Source organism: Dermacentor silvarum, chromosome 4 (genome assembly GCF_013339745.2).
Source record: "Dermacentor silvarum isolate Dsil-2018 chromosome 4, BIME_Dsil_1.4, whole genome shotgun sequence".
NCBI classification, from domain to species: domain Eukaryota; kingdom Metazoa; phylum Arthropoda; class Arachnida; order Ixodida; family Ixodidae; genus Dermacentor; species Dermacentor silvarum.
This window is the reverse complement of record NC_051157.2, coordinates 97,333,867-97,342,808: the sequence shown is the minus strand read 5'-3', so window position 1 is coordinate 97,342,808 and position 8,942 is coordinate 97,333,867. Positions and strand designations below refer to the sequence as shown.

At 40.0% G+C, this 8,942-nt stretch overlaps 1 protein-coding gene across 2 annotated transcripts in view; it reads right to left on the bottom strand.

The window, feature by feature from the left end:
• Positions 1–642: 642 nt before the first annotated feature.
• LOC119450401 (sialin) overlaps positions 643–8,942 on the bottom strand; it is a 106,260-nt gene continuing 97,960 nt past the window's right edge. Inside the window, exon 11 of one of the 2 annotated variants that reach the window (XR_007466430.1) lies at positions 643–1,267. The gene's annotated coding sequence lies outside the window, so the exon portion shown is untranslated. Of the gene's footprint in view, positions 1,612–8,942 lie in introns of both variants that reach the window. The other variant, XR_007466429.1, reaches the window with a different exon arrangement.

Sequence of the window (8,942 nt, the reverse complement as noted above, 5' to 3'; positions counted from 1 at the left end):
GTTGAAGTTCCTTTCAATCCGCACCGACGAGACATCCAGAAAAATATCGCGACTTATACACCGGAAAATGCGGTAATGCCTTGGATCTTTGCAGATGCGCCCATGTGAGATTGAAGCCCGTCAAGTGAATGGGATCGTGCCCGGCCCGGACCAACCATACGTCGTTTTACGCGAGCTTTGCGTAAGCCTGGGCCCATCCAGTGCTCTACGCGCGCTTCATCACATTACCGTGCGCTGGTCCCCATTCCCACCCACTTGATCACGTGACCTCCAACAATTTGGGCACGCGGGAGGACGGCGCGCATCAAGCCACTATCCTTCTCGGCTCTCCCACTCACCCACACCATACAGGCACGCAATAGCATCGCACTTGGACCTTATATGAAGCCTCGCGGCGACGCCGACGGCAAACATTTGTCAGGAGTGTCCATATAATTGCTTTTGCAGTAATATAAAATTACGCTCATTGCCTTTCTTATCTCAACGTACAAGAAAGCTGTAGTCCAATTTCACCACAACGATTCCTATTGCAGTTCCTGCCAGGCAAGAAGCGGTGGTGATCTTTTGTATACACGTTTGTAATACACTTGCAACATTGGGTTATGCAACCACACTAGCCTGCAAAAAATAAGGATGTCAACATTTGTCAGCAAACAACGGCAGCATTTTAATGAGGCAGACAGTCATACATAGTGCACATACACAAACAACTAACAACAGGTGAGCAACAAGAAAGGGAAACACAAATACAGACCTTTGCATCTAAAAAATTCAATCAGAATGTGCAGTCAAGCCCATTGCTGCGGTGAACAGGCAAGTGGTTTGTTCTCTAGGGATAGTGTGAAACCATCTAGCTCTGCAGTAGAACTGCTGTCAAAAGGCAGACTTCTCTCTGCCTGCCAACACAGTGCATTAACACTGCTTCTATCTGCATGTGAAGCTGGAGCATCTCCAAAGCACAATCCACGTGCTTGTGCACCCTCTTTAACAATGGACCTCGCAGCATTTTGAAACGCAAATGTCTCCCATTTCATGAAACGAAAGACAAAGTTGTGCATTATTTTTCCTGTGGAATGCAATTGTGTTACAGCACAGGCAACTTCTGCACAACCTCACATACATAAAACAACTGCTGGCTTGCAGATCCGAACAATTAAGATAGTGCCAAGATAGTGTAGGTGCATGCTGACCATCAGTGGGCCTCGATATCTACATATACCCCTACAGAGGGTGAATTGTAATTTAATTGATTTTATTGAACATTTCACTTCATACCAAAGCGTATCCAAACGATATTGAATATAGATTGTGTTCCAACTGACTCCATAAGAACAAACTTTTGACACTTAAAATCCATTTTGTAAGTATATGCAAATGCAGTGCCTCTGATGCCATACAGTCTGCAACGAACCACACAGCTCTTTCTGCAAGCCAACTCAGGAACAAGTCTGCAGCAAATACAAGGTGGGTACCCACTTCAAGAAACCAGAGCAACAGAAATGAAAGTTAGCACATGTACAAGCTAGGGAGCTAAAAGCAATGCAGTATGTCACAAATGGTGTGAGAAACCACACATGCAGTGGCTAAGAATGAAAATAGGGCCATAACAAGCTGCCACTTGCTAATTAGTGAGAAGTCTCAGTGGGGTTGCAATGAAACACCTACAGGATTTAAAGTTCACCACTCTCAAACTTGGCAACAAATGCAAGCCACACAGACAATTTTCACAACAATTCTAGATAACTTCGTTGGAACTTCTCCACAGGATACAACTTGCAAGACACTTGTGCTATATACTTCATTCGCATATGTACAGATCAAAATTGTGCATATGTAGGGGAATTCCATATATATGTATATATAGTATATCTAGGCCATATATATATAAACACACAACATATACCGTTCTTAAAGCTTTTGATGCTGCTGTGTGCATGACCAGACCTGACATCAGGCTGCAAACTGAGGTCCCTTGTAGAACTTTTGTTGCTCCAAAACCCCGGAGATTAAAAGAAACTGCCTCTCCCCATTCACCTGAACATTGGGAGCTCTGGAAATGCAAGTAAGCCTGCCAGTAACAGATGTCACTTGCTAAGTTGCTTTAGAACATCTGATGAAAACTGTTCCCAGTTTCTAATTAAATCTGCACTTTTCTTTCCTAGCTCTCCCTTTCAATTTCTGACCTTACACAAGCATGGCTTTCCGTTCATATTTATAGCATGCTTGCAAACTTGAGCTTATACAACCAACACACTTTCAACTTCCCTCAACTTCTAAGTTCTAGCAAAACATGAATCCATGCACTGCACTCAAATCGACCTAAACATGATCAATTAAAAAGAAAGTCAAAGCACCAGTGATTGTTCATCACGTTAATTAGCAGACCTGAAAGGTACTTGATCAGTGTTTATAATAGTATTAATGCCAAAACCCTAGAAACGCGCGTGTTCTAGAGATAGATGACACTGAAACCATGACAGCTGCTCCTATTCTTGGAAGGGTCAGCACTGCCTGTCGTATTAAATGTAGCCGAACAGCGGCGGTAAAGACATGGCATTGAAGTTACTATGGCAACCAGGCATAACAATGTATCAGGCATTCAAATAAGAAGCTCACTTCGTCATTCTCATCAAAGTGTTACCTAATGAAATGTTTTCAGTAATTTCCAATAGTCGAGCAGTTATTTATTCAGGCTTAACTATACCACTAAAAAAGGAACACAGTCGACATTAATCTTCACATGATATTAAATTTCACCACATGCCTTTGCATTTTTGCCACAGAAGAAACTTGAGCTCTTGTTGACTGTGATCATACTTAGCCAGACTTGCGGGTAACAAATTACATATAATTAATTACTTGTAATCAATGACATCAATCTTGTAATTTAACAATTACATTGTTTACATTATAATGCTTACTGTAATTTGACCACTTTTTTTTCAGTAACCAATTAAATGTAACCAGTTATATTTTTGACGAAACAAGCTAAAACAGGCAACATAGCTTTGAGCACTTCGATTTGGAGGGAACTACAATGTTTAAATGAATGAAAATATGTACATGGGTTACAGCTCCTATCCACAATCAGCATACTGCAGCTACGTCTCGATCACATGAACGTGGCAAGCTTGCAGATTTGCAGACCTCTCTTGGAAGTCTGACCTTGTGACTTTTTCTCTTATAATAAATCTCTCGCTTTCTCTCTCCTGCAAGTACTTTTAAGTGGCCTTTACAGGGTGGTAAGACCTGCTGCTCAATTCTTATCCGCTTAGTGCAGTCTATGACTTCTCTGATATAGACAGAAGCGCTTGGCCATTAAATGCATATCTTTCTATCTGTTTTATATATACATGACTTATATACCCGTATTAATGTGTAAGCATTCTTTGCCAAGTACCCCAGCCAAATCTGCCCATCCCGTGACACCTTATGTCTGCAAAATAAATGCGTAATTGGTCAAGTTGATACATGTAATCGTTATAATAGTGTAATAGTAGATGATTAGTAACATTAGAAAAAAAAAAAACACAAAAATACTTCTGAACGGGATTCGAACCATAATCGCAGCATGGCAGGCAGATGTCTGTGTGAGCAACATTACATTCATGGGAGTGAAAGTTCCTTTGGCCTCAGTTTACATCACACCCGGTTCAAGTCAATTAAGAGGTTTCTCTCCATTTCTTTAGTTTCCTAGTCCTACAGTAACGTGTAATCATTCTTTGGCATTTGTTATAATAGTGTAATAGTAGATGATTGGTGGCGCTAGAAAAAAAAACTAGTAACGCTGAAAAACTAGTAACGCTGCCATTGCCACATCAAGGTCGGAACAAAAAAGGCAAATATAAAGCAGTTAACACATGTAATCGTTATAACAGTGTAATAGTACATGATTGGTAGCGATGGGTAAACATGCATAAGTTAGCTAAATAAGTAAGGAAAAGCGAAGTAGCAGCCAAGCCAACGAATGCTTACGCACTAGTAGACAATTCTCAAAATTTCTGTAGCATTTTTCTTTTATTGTAACACACAACAATATTTAGGGCTGAACAGTATGCAGTGTTATATTAAATTACATTACACATTTGGCCAACTTTTCAAGGAGCGTGAACGTTTGTTAGCGTTCATTACAATTACATACTCATTTAAGTCTAAATGTTAAAAGAACGAAGGGTGCCGAGAGGAAGTCTACCAGATCTTGGCCGACAAATTCAAACGACACTTCCATACAGCGATGGCCGCTTTGAAAATTGATGCCAGGGAATCACTTATGGACACTTTTTAGTTTTTCACTGGTCCTATCGGGAGCGCATTCCCCTAGCCCCACTAACAATGAAGTGCTGCACTTCATACAGGACCCAGACCTGAGCATCATGATATTGAGTAACCACCATCTTATGAGCAAAGTGTTTACTACGCTACAACACAGCCCTTCTGTCCAGCATGCACATCGGGCAAGTTTTCTATGTTCCTGTCTTCACAAGAAAACGCAAAAAGATTACTGAAGAAAATTTTGAAAAGCAATTCTTAATGAAGATGAATGTTTGAAAGGCTGCAGAGGATGCACTTAAATAGCTAGGCCAGCTCATTCTTTTTTGCTCTATTTGTGCAATGTTAATAAAAGCTGAGTGAAAAGTAATGTTAAAGCAATCTACATTACTTTTCAGTAATGAATCAACCACTTCCATGGGCCAGTAACTGGTAACTGTAATCAATTACATTTTTGAAAAAAGTAATTGTAATTGTAATCGGTTACGTTTTTCCTGTAGTCTGTAGCTAGCACATGCTACGACCAGCTTCCTCTTAAAATTGCCGAAGGTATTTTCTTACAACCCTTGCCTACTGCACAAGAATGCTCAAAGCACGATTTGCGAGTCTAAATTAAACTTTGTTAGTTTTAATATAAAAATACTCAATATAGTAAGGCAATATTATCAATGCAATATCAACTAGTCTTTTCCATAAAGGCTATCAATGACAGCATTTTGAATGGAAACATTCTTCCGTGATGAATGCATAGATCCTACAGTTAAGCTGTAAGTACATATCCATTGGCCACAGGACTCTTCGACTACTAACCAATTAAAAAAAGAAACTCATCACGAGTACAGTAGTCTTCCGACAGCAACTGTTCCTTGCTCAAATGCGACCTAATTTATTTTGTGGAACACCTTTCACAGCTCAACTGTCACAAAAGAAGAGACAAAGGAAAGACGGCTGACAACACACCAGTCGCATCTTCGATATATGCCCAGATATACTCCATATGCCTGGGAAGAGGTCAGTGCTCCATTTACAAGAAGCTATGCTAGGAACTAAAATTACAGTATTTGTTGACGTATTGCACCAAAAACCATGACATTGACTTCTAAGACTTAACTCATTACATGCAGATGTCCCAAAAAGTGTGACCCAAGCTCAACAATTACATTCTGTTCACTTTATTGAGAGTAAAACGGGCCATTTACATTGTATGAGCTCTAGCAATGAGCTTCATGCTTTGTTTTCACTGTTCACCTGCCTATTTCAAAATGAACACAAGTGGAAGAGAATGTCACATGAATGCCTTTTACATCCTTTGTGTGTATTTTGCGGCTATGTGTGGTGTATAGGGATCAAGGGGTCAGTGATGTGCCATTCACATGAACCATTATGTTAAGTACAATGTGACTGCACATACTAGGATGTTAAATCCACATGCTTCCTTACACTGTTGCCCATGGCGGCAAAATGTGATCTAACCTCTATCCAAGAGGCACTTTATAATTTCATGTTTATTTTGTGTTGTTTCTTAGTAAACAGTTTTCACAGCACTGTGCTCTTATCTAAACACTCTACCTCCTGCTAGTGCCATCACATCCTTCGTTTTGAACATTACGAGCTTTACTTTAGCAGCTGGTCATGCACCCATTACTTCAACAACCGCATTACCACATCAATGTGAAAGTCCCACAACATTAAAGCACACTATCTTTTAACAGCCATGTTGCCGAAAAGAAGATACTAGTACATGGAACATAAAAATGATTCTATTCAGTGCTCCCACCTTGTTTGAATGTTTGAGATTTGGAGAAAAAAAAATGGTGCCTAATTTCAAGTTGATGTATTCATTACGCAAGAAAATAATGCAAGGTCCCTTGGATGAATCAACTAGAATATGCTGTGGTGACATGACAATTTGCTAGAGAATGGCTGACGAAGATGATGAACACTGCGTAAGACCGGCACATGATTAGAACACCTAGAGGTCCCGGCCCAAGCAGCTCCTGGGACCATCGGCACCACAACTGGCCAGTTCCAATAAACCGTGGCTGTGGCGGCAGCCTCTTCAGTCCACCTCCACAATACTACAGTGTTGTCCTGGCAGCAATACTGCTACATTGGGATAAAGATTGTTACTGCAGAACTCTTACACCCTTCATTGTGCGGCCTTAAACATCATCATCTTTGTCAGAACGTTTAACATTCACTGCAGCCACAAAGGGCTCTTTCCAAGGTTTCCAATTACTTCTGCTATGCGTCAACTGAATACATCCTATGCCAGCAAATATCCTAACCTCATCATTCAATCTCTGCCACCTTGTTCTGCATTTCCACTACCTTGGGACACATCAGTTTAAATATAAATATGAGTGGAGTTATCTGGCTTTGATGGTTGTTTTAAGTGAACCGTTCTACGCTAAACGTCTGTATAGGATAAGCACACAATGAGAAAACAACCTTTTAACATGCAAGGGGCTGTACGTGTGTATGCCTGGGCAAAGCATCCTTAAAGAGTCTTTTCCCCATTCTGATACTTTCTCGCACTCATTGATGCAATATACTATACATCTAGCACTTTGCCTGACCTCAGGCACTGAAAGGAACAGCTTGAGAGGATTTGGCAGTTTTACAGTAGAAAAGGTAATACATACTCATTCCCTCAAGTTAAGTATTTTCCCATTTGGCCAGTACACTGTAGCTTTTGTTCAGGGTGCATGGATTGACTAACAACATCTTAACTTGACCTGCACCGCCAGTAACACCCATATGCTGTGGGTCACCTTTTATTTCCTGTGTTACATACTGGCCAATTTGCAGCAGAGACCCTTCTCCAGGCCGTCAAAATGCAGATTCTAAGAAAGGGTTGTAATACGCTATTGCACTACTTCCCAAACCCCACCCGCCCTTGACCCACCAGAGATACAAAACAGTCTGCCGCAGCCCCCAACTGCTCCAGCAATGTTGCCAGGAGGCAATATCATGCTAAATAGATCTATTTTTCAATCGTATCAATTGTTATAGCACTATAGCTACTACACAGCACAAAGTTGCAGAGCCAAGATGCCCCTTTCAAAGCACAGAGATACACCCTCGATAGGTGAACAGGTAACAAAATGTTGATTCTGTACATGGTTGCACTAGGAAACACATGCATTCGCAAGCTTCTAATCGTGTTCTAGCATTGGAATTGCGTGTGTCATGCCCTTCTGTCTTTTCAGCAATAATGGAGCACTACAGAATGTATACAGACTGTTAAATTACCCTAGCAGAAATCCCTTACAGAATTACCCCTTACAGAATTACAGAGATTGCCCTTAAAAAGTTCTTCCAACAGGTTGCCTGCCAGAAATGATCTGCACACTTGGAAGTGATGCATAAACAGTCATAAACAGTAAGACACAGTAAATGTAGGTGTCATGGGCTTGCCACACAACCGTTATAGTACTATCGGCATTCATGCTGTCATAACTGATGAAAGAAGACAATTTCCACTCAATAAACGCAGACACCTAACAGCAGCATGTAACATAATACTAGCATGCAACGTACTGCATCAAAATTGTAGTGTGCGTGCAGTTCACTTACAAAATACTAAGCAATGTGTCAAGATGTGCAATAAGCTCCAGCAGCATCTGACACCATGCGCTTGCAAGACACATTTCTTAGAAATAATAAAAACAGCATGCCAATACTCTTTACAGCTTACCAAAGAAAAAAACAAAAACACAAAAGTTAATTTTTCAGCTTTATCACAGAAATTAAAAGCATGACACATAAAAAAAAATGATGAAGTTATAAGTAACAATAAGGTGTGTTACCATGCAATTCTAAGTCATTTACAAAGTAAAATAAGTGGGGCGTGCATGCAACAATTGCTTGTAAAGTATACAACATAATCAAAGACATGAGAATGTGGTAAATATCACTAAATACATGCTAATATTGGATAAAAAGACAAAATCATATTAATATATGATTGCCACAGCAACATTGGTCATGAAATAGTTGTACTTTGAGTACAGGATTTTGACCCGTCGAAAAAGCATGTATGAAAATATGCTCCAACTTCTTCAACGAGGCTGTAGATTCAACACCACACAGTCACTTTCTTGATGTTAATTCAGTGGAAAGCTACATGCGCCTAATTTGACAATGCCAGTTGCACATCTACTGGAAGTTCCTGGCAAACATGCATGTGTCACAAAACATAAGCCCCCTAAGCAACAAGTGCATGATGCTTTGTCAAGTGGTCCATAGTGAAGTATCCTAACAGTGAGTGACTTTTACTTACACACTTCATTTTTGTGACGTCACAAAATTTGCAGATTAAATATTCGGGCCTCTTATGTAGCTAGGTTACGAGTATTTTTACAACACAAGACTTTCAATGTTACATATTATTCAACTTAAACACCAACTACACTAGATTACACATTTTCCCACAAGTTTGACATGGAGCAACTTAAACAGTGGCACAACAGAAAACAATGAATTGCACATGAGGTACAAGGAGCATTCTCATTATTCGTAAAAAAGCATATGCAAGCAATAAACAATGTAACCTTTCTAAAAAGTAAACACTCCTGGTAAAATCTCTGAGTAAAGATGCATAAGAAGAGAAGAGAAAAATAAAAGCACACTAGGAACTGCAATGGTTGTGCATTTAAACAACTGGCATG